General features: G+C 39.6%; 1 protein-coding gene and 1 non-coding gene across 2 annotated transcripts in view; both read left to right on the top strand.

Annotated features, from left to right (window-relative positions):
- The first annotated feature begins 14,994 nt into the window (after positions 1-14,994).
- Positions 14,995-20,387, top strand: part of LOC145526208 (uncharacterized) — a 418,885-nt gene continuing 413,492 nt past the window's right edge. The window contains exon 1 of the transcript XR_014068753.1: positions 14,995-15,111. The gene's annotated coding sequence lies outside the window, so the exon portion shown is untranslated. The remainder of the gene's footprint in view (positions 15,112-20,387) is intronic.
- On the top strand, positions 18,572-18,643 carry TRNAW-CCA (transfer RNA tryptophan (anticodon CCA)). Its single transcript has one exon. It is a non-coding gene; the product is annotated as a tRNA-Trp (tRNA).

Here is a 20,387-nt window from a genome sequence, read left to right as displayed (position 1 = left end):
GGGAGCCTGTGGATTCTAACACAGGATTGAGAAGTCCTGGGTTCTGTTCTTGGTAGTGCGATGCCCTTAGCTCTGTGAACCTTTGGCTCACATTAGCATTCCCTAGGACTTAGTTTCCTAATTTGTAAAAAAAGACAGAGTGGCCCTAGATCTGTGAAAATCACCTCACATTCTGCTGTAAGTTCTGTTGAAGGATTTCAGGATCCACCCTACCTGAACTCCCACCCCACAAGAGTATCTCTTTATGCCTGCTGTTTTACATAGAGGGGCTTCTTCCCCAGAGTTTCCTTAAAGACAGGTCCTGGTTCTTAAAAATAAAATGGTCTTTAAGATTCCTTCCAGTGCAGACGTTCTAGAAAAACAAGTTTGAAACTACTTACCCTCAGAAGTATTTTAAAAATCAATTATAGTCTGACTGAAAACATCGTTTTTGCATGGAAGGAGAGAAGAATGTGAGTATCATTTTTTTCTTCTAGTTTAAGATGAGCCTGTTGACATGTCATTGTGAAAATCTGGGAGCCTGAGGTGGCAAGTGAATTCATGTTTCTGGATCCTGAGTTTAGCCTGAGAAATGAAACTGGATGGAAGACATCCTGTTCATCCAAAGAAAATATCCTCTCACTGTGATTTCCTTTGGTAAATATCATTTTGGAGAAAGATGGCATCATTTCTTTTGGAAGTTTTCCCTTCGTCATTCCTCAGAGTGTATTTCCATTGAGCTCCCTGGGGGGGAAAAAGGGCAAATGAAAGGGAAATCACAGAGTATATCCACTGAGAGTACCTAGTGTCCCATCTGAACTTCTGGGAGATGTAAACGCTCCTCTCTAGCCCACGTGACTCAGTGCCCTACTCCTCTGCCTGCAGCCCCCAGGTCAGTGGTGCGGTCAGCATATCTGTGTTTTATTAACTAAATGGAATTTGCCTGCATCAGGCTATTAGTGATTTAGCAAGAAATAATATGTATGTTGCAAAAGTCATTGACTCTCATGAAAATTAAAGTAGAGGTCCACTTTTCTGCCCAAACACTTCATCGTTATGTAGGCAAATCCCATAAAGGTGACCATTCTCCATAGGCATCTCCTAGTATCTTAACCTCGTCAGATTCTCCATGAGGTTTTCTCTAGTGAGTTTGTGTCCCCACAGCTCTAGAGATGGCTTTCACAATTCCATCTAAAGACCCTAAGGTCTCTATTCCAAATGAGATACAGATGAGAACATCAGGGAGGCTTTACGTGACTTAGTGCTGTCTTGGGAAAGTACTGACTTTGTTTTTCATCCGCTCTGTCCAATAGGCACAGTATTTGTTTGGCAATCTGGAGTGAAGAGGCACCTATGAAAGTGTATTTGACAGTCATGGGGAAGTAGTTGAGTTAGGTACTGTCCTTCAAGGCTCTTATGTGTGCGTTTTTTTTTAATGTTAAAAATTTAATTTATTTTTTAATTTAAAGATTTATTTTTTATTTTTAAATTAATTTTTTTTTTACCTATGTGTGTGCTTTTGTGTTCTCTTTATGTATAACAAAACTTAGTGACTTAGAACAGTGGTGATCATTACTTTGCCTATGTCTCTGCAACTTGGGCAGCTGGGTGGAGTTACCTGGGCCTCTTCCCTGCTCCATACAGACATCTGCGGCCTCCGCTGGTATGACATAAATAGCAAAGCGGGAAGCCCTTTCTCTCTATGTTTTCTAAGGGTCTTCCCACTGGGCCTCTCAGCATGGTGGGCTCAAGGTAGTTTAAGTTCTCATATAGTAGCTCAGGGTTCCCAAAGCTATTGTTCCATGAGGCCTGGGTTGAAGCTCAGAAACTTCTTATGACCTATTGGTCTATTTTTCATACAAGTCACTATGGCCAGGCCATGTTCAAGGGAAGGGGGAATTAGTCTCCACCTCTCAATGGGAGTGACAAAGAACTGACACATCATCTAACATGTGTTGAGTTAAAAAAAATTAAAAAGCACAATGTGAGAGTTGCAATTTTATCTGGGGCCAAATGAGGACTGCAGCCTGGGAGATAGCATCTCAGATAGCTCTGAGAAACTGCTTCAAAGAGGCAGAGGAGAAGCTGAGGATGTATGTGATTTTGGTGCAGGGAAGTACATGCAGTCAAGTACATATTTTTCTAGAAGGTTTCTACTAGTATCATGAAACTTTTGCTAGTCATGAAGAACAGTTGTCACCATGAAGGATTTTAGTGTGTTTCTAGATATGAGGAGATACAAGAATTGGGCTCATGAAAGCAACTCCTGAAAATATCTATCTGAAGACCTTTCCAGCCAGTTTTTCCCTGAGCACAGAGTGCCTCTTTTCTGCTCTCCACTCTGAACTCCATCAGGAGGTGTTGAAGGTCTGCAGCTGCAGCAGCACATAATTTAATCCTTAGAGAGGTAGATGGCAAGTGTCAATGGCAAGGGCCCGTTTGTAGTTGACACATGTTATATGTGTCTCCCTCTGTGTTCACAACCACCTTGGATAAGAATGTTACAGATGAGTTAACTGAGCTATGATGGCTCAGGTAACTTGCCCAGGCCACTCAGGTGGCAAATGGCAGAGTCAGGATTCAAACCTTGGATTCTTGTCTTCCAGAAGAGGCCTTTTAGGTCTTTTGTTCAGTTTCTTTAATTTACATTAAGAAAAACAAACAAAAAAACTGAACCCCAAAGAAAGGAAAGGAACGCCTGCTTGGTATCACACATTTTATCAGCAGAGTTAGGATAACCCATGCCCAGCAAGTTAAGCAAACACAGTGATTGTAGGCCACTTTGGCAGTGCTCCAAGGGAGGGGCTTTGAAAGGGTTAATGGAGGCCGCTCTTTCAAGGCTGGATGTTTTTAGATGAGGTAATGCTGTCTGTGGTCAACAGACACAGTGTTACTACACTGTTCAATGTGTCAATTCCAGGAAACTATAGAACACTTTAAACTGATGCCCAAATGACTTTGACCTATTGACATACTTGGGGTAAAATTATTTCATGATGAAGTCTAAAATTCTGTCATGTTCTGTTCAAATGTATTTTAGATGATTGCATGAACTAGGATTTGAAACTCCAAATGGATAATACATGTTTAAAAGAAGGAAGATTTTTTTTCTGTGTTGCGTGAAAGAGGCTTGCCATTGCCTTTAGATCCATCAGCATTTACTCGTTAGGTGGGAGGAGAGGAGTCTCTGTTGTAACAGGGAATTAAGCTTTTTTGATTACAAAAGATAGACTTGTGTCATCTTGTTGATACAGATGCACCCTACAGGTCTATGCTGCTGCTGCTGCTGCTGCTAAGTCGCTTTAGTCGTGTCCGACTCTGTGCGACCCCATAGACGGCAGCCCACCAGGCTCCCCTATCCCTGGGATTCTCCAGGCAAGAATACTGGAGTGGGTTGCCATTTCCTTCTCTAATGCATGAAAGTGAAAAGTGAAAGTGAAGTCGCTCAGTTGTGTCCCACTCTTAGCAACCCCATGGACTGCAGCCTACCAGGCTCCTCCGTCCAGGGATTTTCCAGGCAAGAGTACTGGAGTGGGGTGCCATTGCCTTCTCCGTTACGGGTCTATGCTTCCTCTCTTTCTGCAAGGAAATGATGAAGAGAAGCAGTTTTTCTTCTTTCAAAGAAAGAAGGTAGAAACCTAGATACTATATAGGAACGTGGCAGGTAGAGAGAGAGAGAGAAAGGAGAGAGTGCAGGAGAGCCAGCCAGCCTCTGGTTATCAGATGACTGACTCCCTTTTAGGAAAGAAACTGTAACAGAAGAAATATTGCCATGGTTTCCATACCTTCTGAAATTGTCAAAAACTCCAGAAACAGACCATTGAGGAGGTCCAATTTCAAATTTAAGAAATCCACTTGGAATTACTATGCAAACTAGGGGAAAAGTTGAAACATATTAAAGTTTGCTCTAACGGAGAATCGGTGTGTAATGTGTCTGAATGTATGAAGGGGTTTGAAGCCAGTGTGTGTATGTATATTTCAATGTGTACATTTCCTCCTATCTAAAAGTATTGTTAATCTAGTTTTCTTGTAATTAGGTATAAAAATTAGTTTTTGCTCCATTTTTCAACAAAATGCTCAATTTTTAAAAAGGATGAACGAGGAAGAAAACAACCTGCTTGTCTTTAATCACAATGGGAAAGCATGAAAGTTAACAATAAAACCAAAGGAACACATTGCAGGAGACTTGTAGTTGCTTACTCTAATTGCAAGCCAAGTATGCAAGAAAAAAAAAGGACACCCCATAAAGCAAGCCCATAAAGAAATGGTTGTCATCATGCTTTTCTTAGGTCAGTCCTCATCTTTATGCAAGCCACATAAAGTATTGTCTAAGGAGATCAGTTACCTGCTTTAGGTGGGGCCTGTGTGGAGGGCAGGGATGGAGAAGGGGCCAAGAAGAACAAAGTAAAGGAAGAAGGAGTGAAATTACTACACAGAGAATTCACCTTGGCAGCTAGAACTTGCCATTATCTTTTTATAACTTTATTTGGGCAAAAAAGGAGTTTGGCTGTGTTTGTTGTTTATTTTTTTAAGTTTGGAAACTATTGTGATATGAAATAAGTTTGGAATTCACAGCTCCAAGGTTACAAGATGCAGAACAGGAATGTTTCATGTAGGCGAAGCCTTTACCAAAGGATGTGAAGAGAGTCCCCAGCAGATGGGTAGGTCCTGGGTGAGGCAGCTGAGCTGCAGCTCACCTGAGTCTGTGTGTTGGGGGTTAGGGTAGGGGGTGGTGGAATTTTGTGAATTCTGACAGAAACAGGTTGGAGGAAAGAGACCTGTTCCCTGTCACATTGCCTTTGTCCTTTCCAGCCTCTTCCAACCACCTATCTGCCCTCTGTTGCTTCCACATTCTCTCCATTCATGATAGGCAAGGAGGCTAACCAGGTTCTGGGACTTTCTGGAACAGTTAAAAGCGATTTAAAAGGATTTTACTATAGTGAAATAATCATATGTAAATAATTCTCATTCCAACGAGGGTTAAGTGACGTGCCTCTGTCCTAGGGCTTATGAAACCATTCAGTCACTTCAGGAGGAGAGTAAGAGGAACGAGTTAATTGAATTCCATTCTTTGTAAGACTTTTAATTCCATAACATTATTGAAAGGCAATTAGGATGGAAGATCACTTTGATCTAATTTTCCTCTTTGAGACATTTTGGGTCAGTTTGTTCCTAATGGGCTTGACTGAGCCACAGTGGGTATTGCCACATTAAAAAAAAACAAGGCAACTCTCTCCTCTGTTGGATAATTGGACAGTTAGATGGTAAAAATTACATCTCTGGGATTTCTTCTTCCTTCTAAATGCATCATGTGGAGAGGCAATTTAATGGAAAGGGCTTCTTGAAATTTCATGTGGAACCCTTGCCAAGAATTTTAGCATCAAGCTAGATGAATCTTCCCAAGACGATGTGAACTAAGAACATCTTTTCTTGCAGTACATTCCCTTTACCTCCTAGCCTACCCCGAAGCCTGATGTCATCTTTGGCTTCAGTCTACTTTATTACTCTTCTAATTCCATTAGATTTTCTTCCTTTCCCCCGGACCTCCATCAAGGATCTGGCTGATCATCCAGTGGCAGATTTCTGCGGTTGTGCCAACATTGAACTTACGGAGGGTGGTGGCTGAGTGGAAAACTGTGGGTGCCATTTCTTGATGGGCTTTACTTGCTGGTTTTGGACCAAGAATCTGGCTGTGTAAGGAAGTAAAATGACTCTGAAGTTTCACATATGATAATTTACATGCTTCAATGCCATTCTCCCATATCATCCCGCCCTCACCCTCTCCCATAGAGTCCAAAATACTGTTTTATACATCTGTGTCTCTTTTGCTGTGTCGCATACAGGGTTATCTTTACCAATTTACTAAATTCCACAGCACAAGTTCAATGCATGATACAGGGTGCTCAGGGCTGGTGCACCAGGATGATCCAGAGAGATGGGATGGGGAGGGAGGTGGGAGGGGGGTTCTGGAAGGGGAACACATGTACGCCCATGGCGGATTCATGTCAATGTATGGCAAAACCAATACAACATTGTAAAGTAAAAAAATAAATAAATTTAAAATTCCACATCTAAATTGAAAAAGAAAAAAAAATGACTCGGAAGTTAAATGCTGACTTTAGGTTACGCAAGAGACAATGTAGTTTAACCTGAAGCCTTTTCCATCTCTTGACTAAATCCATGCTCAGTTTGAAGGAGGCCAAGAGTCTTGCCATAAGCTAAACCAACAGAAACGGCTTTTTCTTCCCATTGTTAATGGTATATTTAATTTTATACTTGATGTGTTTGGTTCATTCGTTCATGCATGCTCAGTTGTGTCTGAGCATTTATGACCCCATGGAATTTTCCAGGCAAGAATACAGCAGTGGATTGCCATTTCCTCCTCTAGGGGATCTTCTCAACCCAGGGAATGAACTTGCATCTCTTGCGTTTACTTCATTGGCAGGCAGATTCTTTACCACTGAGCCACCATTTTATACCTGAGGTGTTTGGTAGCTATTTGTGTATATACACACACACATATATACATAAAATATATATGATAGAAAAATATGTATACATGATAGGAATTCTCTTATCTAACCTCCAATTAACTGACCACAGATTAACTAAGGCTCCCATTTTCTGTAATATATACTGTGTGAAACCAGTGCAAATTTGATACAGTGTAGCCAGCTCACTTCTCCATCTGCTGAGTATCCAGGAGCCAGTGGTGTTTGCTACCAAGTCTGTTTCTTCTGCCCATTTTACTTGTTATTCTATAGATATAATTTTTTTTGAGTGTAACTTTTTTTAATTTATTTTTTTATTGAAGGATAATTGCTTTGTAGAATTTTGCTGTTTTCTGTCAAACCTCAACCTGAATCAGCCATAGGTATACATATATCCCCTCCCTTTTGAACTTCCCTCCCATCTCCCTCCCCATCCCACCCCTCTAGGTTGATACAGAGCCTCTGTTTGAGTTTCTTAGCCATACAGCAAATTCCCGTTGGCTATCTGTTTTACATATGGTAATGTAAGTTTCCATGCTACTCTTTCCCTACATCTCACCCTCTCCTCCTCTCTCCCCGTGTCCACAAGTCTATTCTCTATGTCTGTTTCTCCATTGCTGCCCTGTAAGTAAATTCTTCAGTACCATTTTTCTAGATTCTGTTTATATGTGTTAGAATACGATATTTATCTTTCTCTTCCTGACTCACTTCACTCTGTATAATAGGTTCTAGGTTCATCCACCTCACCAGAACTGACTCAAAGGTGTTCCTTTTTATGGCTGAGTAATATTCCATGGTGTATATGTATCACAACGTCTTTATCCATTCATTTGTCGATGGACACCTAGGTTGCTTCCATGTTCTAGCTATTTTAAATAGTGCTGCAAGGAATAATGCGATAACATGTGTCTTTTTCAATTTTGGTTTCCTCAGGGTATATGCCTAGGAGTGGGACTGCTGGGTCATATGGTGGTTTTATTCCTAGTTTATTAAGGAATCTCTATACCATTTTCCATAGTGGCTGTATCAATTTACATTCTCACCAACAGTACAAGAGCGTTCGCTTTTCTCCACACCCTCTCCAGCATTTATTTTGTGTAAACTTTTTGATTATGGCCAGTCCCTTGGACTGCAAGGAGATCCAAGCAGTCCATCCTAAAGGAAATCAGTCCTGAATGTTCATTGGAAGGACTGATGCTGAAGCTGAAACTCCAATACTTTGGCCACCTGATGGGAAGAACTGACTCATTTGAAAAGACCCTGATGCTGGGAAATATTGAAGGCGGGAGGAGAAGGGGATGACAGAGGATGAGATGGTTGGATGGCATCACTCACTCAATGGACATGAGTTTGAATAAACTCCAGGAGTTGGTGATGGACAGGGAGGCCTGGCATGCTGCAGCCCATGGGGGTCACAAAGAGTCGGACACAACTGAGTGACTGAACTGAACTGATTCTGACCGGTGTGAGGTGATAGCCCATTGTAGTTTTGATTTGCATTTCTCTAATAATGAGCGATATTGAACATCTTTTCTTGTGTTTGTTAGCCATCTGTATGTCTTCTTTGGAGAAATGTCTATTTAGGTCTTTTTCCTACTTTTTGATCAGGTTGTTTATTTTTCTTGTATTGAGTTGTATGAGCTGCGTGTATATTTTGGAAATTAATCCTTTGTCAGTTGTATCATTTGCTATTATTTTCTCCCATTCTGAAGGTTGTCTTTTCACCTTGCCTGTAGTTTCCTTTTCTGTGCAAAAGCTTTTAAATTTAATCAAGTCCCACTTGTTTACTTTTGTTTTTATTTCCATTACTCTAGGAGGTGGGTCATAGGGGATCTTGCTTTGCTTTATGTCATCGAGTGTTCTGCCTCTGTTTTCCTCTAAGAGTTTTATAGTTTCTGCTCTTACATTTAGGTCTTTAATCCATTTTGAGTTTATTTTTGTGTATAGTGTTAGGAAATGTTCTCATTTCATTCTTTTACATGTAACTGTCCAGTCTTCCCAGCACCATTTATCGAAGAGGCTGTCTTTGCCCCATTATACATTCTTGCCTCCTTTGTCAAAAATAAGGTACCCACAGGTGCATGGGTTTATTTCTGGGTTTTCCATCTTGTTCCATTGGCCTATGTATCTGTTTTTGTGCCAGTACCATACTGTCTTGATGGCTGTAGCTTTATAGTATAATCTGAAGTCAGGAAGATTGATTCCTCTAGCTGCATTCTTCTTTCTCAAGACTGCTTTGGCTATTTGGGGTCTTTTGTGTTTCCATTTAAATTGTGAAATTTTTTGTTCTAGTTCTGTGAAAAATGTCATTGGCAATTTGATAGGGATTGCATTGAATCTGTACATTGCATTTGGCAGTGTGGTCATTTTCAAAATACTGATTCTTCCTACCCAGGAGCATGGAATATCTCTCCATCTGCTTGTGCCGTCTTTGATTTCTTTCATCAGTGTCTTATATAATTTTCTGTGTATAGTTCTTTTGTCTCCTTAGGTAAGTTTATTCCTAGATATTTAATTCTTTTTGTTGCAGTGGTGAATGGGATTGATTCCTTAACTTTTCTTTCTGATTTTTTCATTGTTAGTATATATAAATGCAAGGGATTTCTGTGTATTGATTTTGTTTCCTGCATCTTTGCTAAATTCACTGATTAGCTCTAGTAATTTTCTGATACTATCTTTAGGGTTTTCTGTGTACAGTATCATGTTATCTGCAAACAGTGAGAGCTTTACTTCTTTTCCAGTCTGGATTCCTTTTATTTCTTTTTCTTCTCTGACTGTTGTAGCTAGGACTTCCAGAACTATGTTGAATAATAGTGGGGAAAGTGGGCACCCTTATCTTGTTCCTAATCTTAAGGGGAATGCTTTCAGTTTTTCACCATTGAGAATAATGTTTCCTATAGGTTATAATATATGGCCTTTACTAAGTTGAGGCAGGTTCCTTCTCTGCTTACTTTTAGAAGAGCTTTAACCATAAATGGATGCTGAATTTTGTCAAAGGCTTTACTGCATCTATTGAGATGATCATATGGTTTTTATCTTTCAATTTGTTAATATGGTGTATCACCTTGATTGATTTGTATATATTGAAGAATCCTTGCATCCCTGGAATAAACCCAACTTGATCATGGTGTATGAGCTTTTTGATGTGTTGCTGAATTCTGTTTGCTAAAATTTTGTTGAGGATTTTGCATTTATGTTCATCAATGATATTGGCCTGTAGTTTTCATTTTTTCTGTTGTCTTTATCTGGTTTTGGTATCAGGTGATGATGGCCTCATAAAATGTGTTTGGAAGTGTTCCTTCCTCTGCAGTGTTTTGAAAGAGTTTTAGAAGGATAAGCATTAGCTCTACTCTAAATGTTTCATAGAATTCTCCTGTGAAGCCCATCTGGTCTTGGGCTTTTTTTGGGGGGGGGGATTTTTGATCACAGCTTCAATTTCAGTGCTTGTAACTGGGTTGTTCATAATTTCTATTTCTTCCTGGTTCAGTCTTGGAAGATTGAACTTTTCTAAGAATCTGTCCATTTCTTCCAGGTGATCCATTTATGGCCATATTGTTGTTTATAATAGTCTCTTATAATCGTTTCTGTTTCTGCATTGTCTGTTGTAACCTCTCCTTTTTCATTTCTAATTTTGTTGATTTGATTCTTTTTCTTGATGAGTCTGGCTAAAGGTTTGTCAATTTTATTTATCTTCTCAAAGAACCAGCTTTTAGTTTTATTAATCTTTACTATTCTTTCTTTCATTTCTTTTTCATTTATTTCTGCTCAGATCTTTATGGTTTCTTTCCTTCTACTAATTTCAGGTTTTTTTTTTTTTTGTTCTTCTTCTTCCAGTTGTTTTGGGTGTAAAGTTAGGTTGTCTATTCAATGTTTTTCTTGTTTCTTGAGGTAGGATTGTATTGCTATAAACTTCCCTCTTAGAACTGCTTTTGCTGCATCCCATAGGTTTTGAGTTGTGTTTTCATTGTCATTTGTTTCTAGAAATTTTTTGATTTCCCTTTTGATTTCTTTGGTAACTTGTTGGTAAAAATGTATTGTTTAATCTCCATGTGTTTATGTTTCTTACAATTTTTTCTTGTAATTGATACCTAGTCTCATAACTTTGTGGTTAGAGAAGATGCTTGATACAGTTTCAACTTTCTTAAATTTACTGAGGTTTGATTTGTGACCCAAGATGTGGTCTATCCTGGAAATGTTCCATGTGCAGTTGAGAAGAAGGTGTATTCTTCTGCATTCGGATGGAATGTCCTGAAGATATCAATGAGATCCATCTCATCTAATGTATCATTTAAGACTTGTGTTTCCTTATTAATTTTCTGTTTTGATGATCTGTCCATTGGTGTGAGTGGGGTGTTAAAGTCTCCTCCTATTATTGTGTTACTGTCAATTTCTCCTTTTATGTCTGTTAGTGTTTTGTCTTATGTATTGAGGTGCTCCTATGTTGGGTGCATAGATATTTACAATTGTTATGTCTTCCTCTTGGATTGATCCCTTGATCATTATGTAGTGTCCTTCCTTATCTCTTGTAATCTTTATTTTAAGGTCTATTTTGTCTGATATGAGGATTGCTACTCCAGCTTTCTTTTGCTTCCCATTTGCATGGAATATATTTTTACATCCCCTCACTTTTAGTCTATATGTGTCTTTAGGTCTGAAGTGGGTTTCTTGTAGATAGCATATATATGGGTCTTGTTTTTGTATCCATTCAGCCAGTCTATGTCTTTTGGTTGGAGCATTTAATCCATTTGCATTTAAAGTAATTATTGATATATATGTTCCTATTGCCATTTCCTTAATTGTTTGGGTTGATTTTGTAGATCTTTTTTCTTCTCTTGTATTTCTTGACTGTGTAAGTCCCTTTAACATTTGTTATAAAACTGGTTTGGTGGTACTGAATTCTAACTTTTGCTTGTCTGAAAAGCTTTTTATTTCTCCATCAATTTTCAATGAGATCCTTGCTGGGTACATTAATCTTGCTTATAGATTTTCCTCTTTCAGTACTTTAAATATATCCTGCCATTCCTTTCTGGCCTGAAGAATTTCGCTGAAAGATCAGCAGTTAAGCATATAAGGTTTCCCTTGTATGTTACTTGTTGCTTCTCCCTTGCTGCTTTTAATATTTTCTTTGTGTTTAGTCTTTGTTTGTTTGATTAGTATGTGTCTTTGGTTGTTTCTCCTTGGGTTTATCCTGTATGGGACTCTCTGTGCATTTTGGACTTGATTGACTATTTCCTTTTCCATGTTGGGGAAATCTTCAACTATAATCACTCCAAAAATTTCTCATACTCTTTTTCTCTTCTTCTGGGACCCCTATAATTCGAATGTTGGTGCATTTTATATTGTTCCAGAGGTCTCAGAGACTATATCCTTAGTTCTTTTCATTTTTTTTTACTTTATTCTGGTCTTCAGAAGTTATTTCCACCATTTTATCTTCCAGATCACTGATTCATTCTTCTGGGCCCAGTATTTTGCTATTGATTCCTTCCAGAGCATTTTTAATGTCAATAATTGTGTTGTCTCTGTATGTTTATTCTTGAACTCATCTAAGTCTTTGTTAATTGACTCTTGCATTTTCTCCACGTTGTTTTCAAGGTTTTTCATCATCTTTACTATTATTATTCTGAATTCTTTTTCAGGTAGTGTAGTTTACCTATTTTCTCTTCATTTATTTGGACTTCTGTGTTTCTAATTTGTTCCTTCATTGGTGTAGTATTTCTCTGCCTTTTCATTATATATATATATATATTTAAACTTGTGTTTGAGGTCTCCTTTTCCCAGTCTTCAAGGTTGAATTCTTTCTTCCTTTTGGTTTCTGCCCTCGTAAGATTGGTCCAGTGTTTTGTGTATAGAGTGAGATTTGTGCTGAGTTTTTTTGTTTGTTTTTCCTCTAATGGGCAAGGCTGAATGAGGTGGTAATCCTGTCTGCTGATGATTGGGTTTTTATTTTTGTTTGCTGTTTGGATGAGGTGTCCTGCACAGGGTGCTACTGGTGGTTGGGTGATGCCAAGTCTTGTATGCCAGTGGTTTCCTTTGTGTGAGTTCTCACCATCTGATACCCCCTCGGGTTAGTTCTCTAGTAGTCTAGGGTCATAGAGTCAGTGCTTTCACTCCAAAGGCTCAGGGCTTGATCTCTGGTCAGGAATGAAAATTCCACAAGTGGTTTGTTATGGCATTAGGTGAGATTAGAACAAATATCCCAAAACGAGAAACCAAAGATGAACCCCAGACAAGTGGCAGTTACAAAATCAGGCAAATAATAATTAAAATAATGGAATATACACATATACATATACACTCACGAGCAAAGTCAAAACAGTCCAACAAAAATAAAGTACAATAGATTGACTTGATGAACAAAGGAAATCAAAAATTATATTTACCAGTTAAGAACAAAACTAACTAAAGCATAAACTGGAAAAGAAAACTAAAGCAAGATGCCAAGTGGGGAATAAAGCAATGAAAACAAAACTAACATATGTTGAGAGGAAAGGAAAGAAAGAATAGATATACAAAGTTAAATAGAGGTAGATGAAGAAGATTTATATACATTAAAGATTAACTTCAAGGGAGAAATATCAGTAGGAAAGACAAGCAAAGGAATAAATGTAGAAAAAATATGATAGGTTTAAAAAATTAAAATTATAACAAAGAGAAAAAAGAGAAGAGAAAAAAATGAAAGAAGAAAAAGGGGAAAAATGGAAAATTTCACAGAACTGTGAAAGCCCAACGTAGATGCAGAGGTTTATAACAATAATAAAAAGTGTGACTGAGTATACAGATATACATATACACCCATAAGCAAAATCAAAACACTCCAACAAAAATACAGTGCAATAGATTGACCCAGTGAACAAAGGAAACCAAAAATTACATCTACCAGAACAAAACTAAGGCACAAACCGGAAGACAAAGCTAATGCAAGGGTGTCAGTTAGGGAATAAAGCAATGAAAATAAAACTAACAAATATGTTGAGAGGAAAGGAAAGAAAGAAAAGAGAAAGAATAGATATGCAAAGTTAAATAGAAGTAGATAAAGAAGATTTGTATACATTAAATATTAACTGCACGGGGAAAAGAACAGTAGGAAAAGCAAACAAAGGAATAAATGTAGAAAAGATAATAATAGGTTTAAAAAAATAAAAATTAAAATTAATAGAAAAGAAAAAAAAGGCTCAAAAGCTTAATTAGATTTCATAGTGCTAATAGAATCGACAACTACAACAGAGGGGGAGGAAAAAGGAAAAAAAAAAATCCAAAAGAATCTACAGAACAAATCAAAACATAAGAATAATAAATGTTTTTCTTGAGTCACTGCTGTCAGAATGCTTTCCCTCGCTGGGAGTCACAGTCCACCTCACCTCCTAGGATGCCCTCCAACTCAGTGCTGATCTCTGGTCCTGCTGTGGGGGCAGCTCCTATTTTAATTTGGTCCTACACCTGTGTGTTCTTGCTTCCCATGTCCAAGGCTATCAGAACTAGTGGGTTTTCTTTTGTGCGAGCTCTCAATGTCCTTTAATATATTCTACAGACACAGAGTCTGCCTAGTTGATCATGTGGATATAATCTGCAGCTTGTATAGCTGATGGGAAGGTTTTAGGTCTTTTTCCTTAGCCACACTGCCCTTGGGTTTCAGTTGTGGTTTTATTTCCACCTCTGTACATGGGTCATCCAATGGGGATTGCTCCTGAGGCTGCCCTGGAGGACTTGGGTTTGCCCCTGTGATGGCCAGGTGTGGAGGTGGTGCAGCTGCTTGGGTCTTAGGGGTTCTGGCATCACCAGGTACTCAGGGGAGTTGGCGGTTAGGGCAGCAGGAAATATAGTGCTCTAGAAGGGTATGGCAACCAGTATTGGCCAATGTGCTCCAGTATGCTTGCCTGGAGAACCTGCCCTGACAGAGAAGCCTGGCAGGCCACTGTCTACAGGACCACAAAGAGTTGGACATGACTGAAGCAGCCCTGTACATATAGAAGATTATTTTTTTTTGCCTTCTGGCAGCTCTGCCCCTGTGAGAGTCGAGCGTGATGGTGGCACAGCTGCTTGGCTTGCGGTGACCCTGACGGCCCAAAATGTGCAGGGGTACAGACTGCCTCCACCGCAGGAGTTATGGCCCTATCAGAGTCTTTTTTCGAGCCTCTAGTAGCTGGCGATCAGAAGGCCTCTTTGGCCAGTCTTTCTCCGTAGCTCTGCCCTTTCAGGCACTTAGAGGGCTTCGTTGCATGGGGTCCTTCTCTGTTGTTTGGCGTCAGGCACATAGAGCGGCCCCCCTGGCTGGGGTCCTACTCTGTAGATCGGTGCGTCAGGCACTTCAAGGGGCACCCTGGGAGGGGTCCTGCGCTGTAGTTCAGTGCGTCAGGCATTTGATGGGCCAGCCTCTATTGTTCAGCTGCCAATGCTGGCATGTGGGGAGGAAGAGGCTATGGTGATGGCTCCACCCACTACATGTGACTCAGCAGTATCACCTTGTTTCCATGGCTGCCCGACTTTCTTCCACAGGCATTTCCTACTGCATTCTCCTCCCTCACATGCCCTTGATCTGTCTCTCTGCACTCAACAGCAGCCCTCGCCCTGGGATTGCTCCACAATCCCTAAACTCCAGCTGCCAGCCGCTGTGCCTTCCCGGGGACCTGCATCCCTGTCCGGGGTATGTATGACTGGCAAGGACTGTCTGATTCTCATTCCATCTAGGCTTCCACAGATCAGCTGTTTCACTCTCAGCCTTAAATATTTCTCCTCTGACTCAGACAGTTGCCACCAAAAACCTTATGTGGGGATTGGACCCCTGCTTCAGTTCCCCCACCTGCCTAGGGCAGGTCCAGTCCTACTAACACTTCTGTTTTTCCCCCTAGTTCCTTCATCCTACTGAGTTTTGTGTGGTTCTGTATTTTCTTTTCCACTGGTCAAGTACTCCTGTCCTCTCTCAGCTGGTGTTCTGCATGCACTTCTGTGTCTGAAGGCGTATTCCTGATGTATTGGCGGAGAGAGATGTACTCCACGTCCACCTACTCCTCCACCATCTTTTTCTCTCCTATAGAAATAATTTAATTTTATGTTACAGGAGATGTTTCTATGAAAACTAAGTTGAATGCTTTGGAAAGACTTGGGAAAACAGTCAATATGAAACTTGTCTTGAATTAAGTATGATAAAGATGATTGTAAAAAAAAGTAGGAAATATCCTAAATATCTAGAAGGATCCTAGATATTTTTTAATAATTACTCCAGGGTAAAAATTTTCACCTAGGACTGCCCTATGTAGAATGCTGCATATTTTCTGCTCTGTTTAAAAGAGAGATGCTTGATCAGACCAGGCATGTGGAGGATGAAGGATATTTCAATAAAAGTGAACTGCTTGAGTAAAGATGCTAAAAGGAAGGCATGTGCTGTGTGTGCATGAAAAAGTGGAACCTTGGTTTGGTAGGTCACAGAAAGTCAATGCAAATTATTGAATAATAGGAGACAACCATGTGCTTTGTTTTGTTTAAACTTTTTACTAAAGTGTAATCTATATATAAAAAGGCACAAATGCAAAGTGTAATGACTTTTCATCATGTAACTAGTGCCTGGAATAAGAGACAGAATATTACAAGGACACCCTTCTGGTCCTGACTAGTCAGTATCCCCATAAGGGAAGCCATGCATTATAGATTAGTTCTATCTGTGTCGTCTATGTAAATTGAATTTTGCCGAATGCATCTTTTTGTGTCTGGCTTCTTTCATTCAGTGTCATTTCTCTGAGACTCATCCATGTTGTTCACATATTGTTGTATTTCATTCATACTTTCTGCTAATAAGTGTTTCATAGTATGATCACACAACAGTGTATTTTTCCATTGTACTCTAGGTGGATATTTGGCTTATTTTCAGGCTTTGGCTATTACAAAAGACACGAAGTGAGCAAATGTTCTTGAATATGTCTTTTATGGAATACATGCCCGTTTCTGTTAGTGTATACCTGGGGGTGGAATTTCTGGGCCTAGGGTTTGTGTGTGTGTAACTCTCACTGATGTGGAAGTTGTCCCCAATTGGTTGTGCTAACTTGTATCCCCACCAGTAAGCCGGTTTCAGAGTTCAGTCGCTTCACTTCCACACCATCACTTGGCATTTTTTTTGTCTTTTTTATTTAACCTTTCTTGTGAGGTGTGCAGTAGTCATTCATTGTGCTTTTAATATTTATTTTCCTGGTGACATATGAGGTTAAGTGTGTCTTCATAGATATACTGGCCATTCATATATCCTCCTTTAAGAAACACCTGTTTAGATTTTTGTTCACTTCCTATTGAGCATCTAAGTTATTTCTGTATTGATTTAAGGATTTTTTTGGGAACATTTTTATTTTGAAATAATTTTGAACTTACAGAAAGGTTGCAGACATAGTGTAAAGCTCCCATATAATGGTCACCTAGATTCTTCAAATATTAATATCATATAACAGTAACATAATAAACAAAATCAAAAAATTAACATGGGCACAATACTATGCAGTAACCTACAGACTTCAGTAGGATTTCAGCAGAGTAGTGATTTTCAAACTTCACATTATGACCCATTAATGCAGTGATTTTTCAACTTTGGCTTCATATTGTTATCATTTGGAAATTTTGTTTATTTATTAAAATTGTATATGTTGATGGTGTATGACTTATTTTGATACACACATATACATATAAATGATTGCTACAATCACTCAAATTAACCTACCTTCTCATATAATTATTAGTGTGCATGTGTGTGTGTTGAGAGCCCCTGAAATCTACTCTCAGAAAATTCCCAATATTCAATGGAGTTATTATGAATACTAACTATAGTCTTATGCTCTATATTAAATCTCTAGACATGGAGAAGATCATGGTGGCATATACCTGCCAGAGGGCTTGTGGGAAGAGGTTGGAGATGGACTAGCCAAGAGCCTATATACATATACACACACGCACACACATATATATATATGCGATATGTAGCAAACACTTAGGTATCACCTAGGATTTAAAGAGAAGGAGAATAGGATCAAGAGCTCTGGTGAAGACGTGGGGTCGATCTTCCTGCCTGACTGCGTGAGGGAAGAATGGATCCAGAACGCAAGTCTAACTTTGATACTTACTTAGATACAGAGAGAAGGGAAATCCTTTCAAATTGCAGAATCCACCCTTCTCAGTGATGTATTGAGTACCTATTTGCCAGATTCAGAGAACAGAATAAGCAAGAAGTTGTAACAGGTATAATTCTGGAACAAGAAAGGATTGGAGAAGTTGGCTGGCGGAGGTCCTGGGTCTTGATCTGAGAGACAAGCAGAGTGACCAGCCAGCCGTGTGAGTAAGTGTACTGCTGGCTGGATGGAGTGAATGCTAACGGCTTTAGTGTGTCCTCATCTCACAGCTTGAGGCTGAGTCATGGGAGCCATTTACTTGGGGAAGCTGACATCTGTTTAATGCCAAAGATGGCTGGGTTTGCCAAGTTTACTTTTCTGAGGCCGTGATTGGTAAACTTCGCTGAAAGACCTTCTCCTCTAAATTACAGACGTCACATTTGAATGGCTTGTGCCCTGGGACTGTCTAAATGACGCAGACTTCAGCATAGTCACGTCATGAGGGAGAGGTCTGTGTAAACTTTTCAGAGAAGAGAGCCTGCAGTTTAGATATTTTTGTTACTAATTCATTCTCACTGCATTCTGGTGAGGATGTGTGTCCATGATTTAAGTAAACAATTTCTCCATTAGACTGGAGATTGAGGTAGGAGTAACCCCATCCTTTGCTAACTCAAAATATTGTGCCAGATTTGAAATTCCACAAATTTTGACTAGCAGTTGGGTTTTATTGTGAGGCAGTGAAAGGATAAGTAGAACATGAGATACGCAGACTCTGGTTTTTAAAAAATTTTTTACTGAAATATAGTTGATTTACAGTGTGTTAGTTTCAAGTGTACAGCAGAGTGGTTCAGTTGTATATACATAGATACATATATTCTTTTTTTTAACATTCTCTTCCATTATAGGTTATTACAAGATACTGCATATAGTTCCTTGTTGGTTATCTATTTTATATATAGTAGTCTGTATATTTTAATCTCAAACTCCTAATTTATTCCTCTCTCTCCTCTCCTTTGGACTTCCCTGGTGGCTCAGAGGTTAAAGCGTCTGCCTCCAATGCAGGAGACCTGGGTTCGATCCCTGGATTGGGAAGATCCCCTGGAGAAGGAAATGGCAAACCACTCCAGTATTCTTGCCTGGAGAATCACATGGACGGAGGAGCCTGGTAGGCTACAGTCCACGGGGTCGCAAAGAGTCGGACACAACTGAGCGACTTCCCTTTCGCTTTTCCTCTCCTTTGATAATCCTAAGTTTGTTTTCTGTGTGCAGACTCTGATTTTTTAATATCTTAACATCATTTAAAATTCTCTCATTTTTGGAAGTGTTTACTTGCCTTTGTGCCTGGTTTGTCCTCTTTGGACTAGTGAGGAATTGGGTTTCATTTGCAGAGGACTCTAGTCCCACAGTAGGGCTTTATCTGTGGGTTCATTCATTTGCTCAGTTTCAAATCCTAAAAGATGATGCTGTGAAAGTGCTGTACTCAATATGCCAGCAAATTTGGAAAACTCAGCAGTGGCCACAGGACTGGAAAAGGTCAGTTTTCATTTCAATCCCAAAGAAAGGCAAGGACGTTCAAACTACCGCACAGTTGCACTCATCTCACATGCCAGCAGAGTAATGCTCAAGATTCTTCAAGCCAGGCTTCAACATACGTGAACTGTGAACTTCCAGATGTTCAAGATGGATTTAGAAAAGGCAGAGGAATCAGAAATAAAGTGGCCAACATCTGCTGGATCATCGAAAAAGCAAGAGAGTTCCAGAAAAATGTCTACTTCTGCTTTATGGACTACGACAAAGCCTTTGACTGTGTGGATCACAACAAACTGTGGAAAATTCTTCAAAAGATGGGAGTACCAGACCACCTGACCTGCCTCCTGAGAAATCTATATGCAGGTCAGGAAGCAACAGTTAGAATTGGACATGGAACAACAGACTGGTTCCAAATCGGGAAAAGAGTACATCAAGGCTGTATATTGTCACTGCATGTATTTAACTTATATGCAGAGTACATCATGTGAAATGGCCGGGCTGGATGAAGCACAAGCTGAAATCAAGATTGCTGGGAGAAATATCAATAACCTCAGATATGCAGATGACACCACCCTTATGGCAGAAAGTGAAGAGGAACTAAAGAGCCTCTTGATGAAACTGAAACTCTCCTATGAAAGAGGAAAGTGAAAAAGTTTGCTTAAAGCTCAACATTCATAAAAATAAGATCATGACATCTGGTCCCATCACTTCATGGCAAATAGATGGGGAAACAATGGAAACAGTGAGAGACTTTATTTTCTTGGGCTCTCAAATCACTGCAGATGGTGACTGCAGCCATGAAATTAAAAGACGCTTGCTCCTTGGAAGAAAATCTATGACCAACCTAGACAGCATGTTAAAAACCAGAGACATTGCTCTGCCAACAAAGGTCCGTCTAGTCCAAGCTATGATTTTACCAGTAGTCATGTATGGATGTGAGAGTTGGACTACAAAGAAGGCTGAGCACCAGAAGAATTGATGCTTTTGAACTGTGGTGTTGGAGAAGACTCTTGAGAGTCCCTTGGAGTGCAAGGAGATCAAACCAGTCAATCCTGAAGGAAATCAGTCCTGAACATTCATTGAAGGGACTGATGCTGAAGCTGAAAGTCCGATACTTTGGCCACCTGATGCAAAGAACTGACTCATTTGAAAAGACCCTGATGCTGAGAAAGATTGAAGCCGGGAAGAGAAGGGAACAACAGAGGATGAGATGGTTGGATGGTATCACCGAGTGGATGGACATGAGTTTGAGTAAGCTCTGAGAGTTGGTGATGGACAGGGAACACTGGCGTGTTGCAGTCCATGG

Source organism: Giraffa tippelskirchi, chromosome 11 (assembly GCF_054371585.1).
Source record: "Giraffa tippelskirchi isolate mGirTip1 chromosome 11, T2T-mGirTip1v1.2.pri, whole genome shotgun sequence".
NCBI lineage: Eukaryota > Metazoa > Chordata > Mammalia > Artiodactyla > Giraffidae > Giraffa > Giraffa tippelskirchi.
Note: the sequence above shows the minus strand (reverse complement) of the source record. Positions and strands in the feature narration are given on the sequence as shown.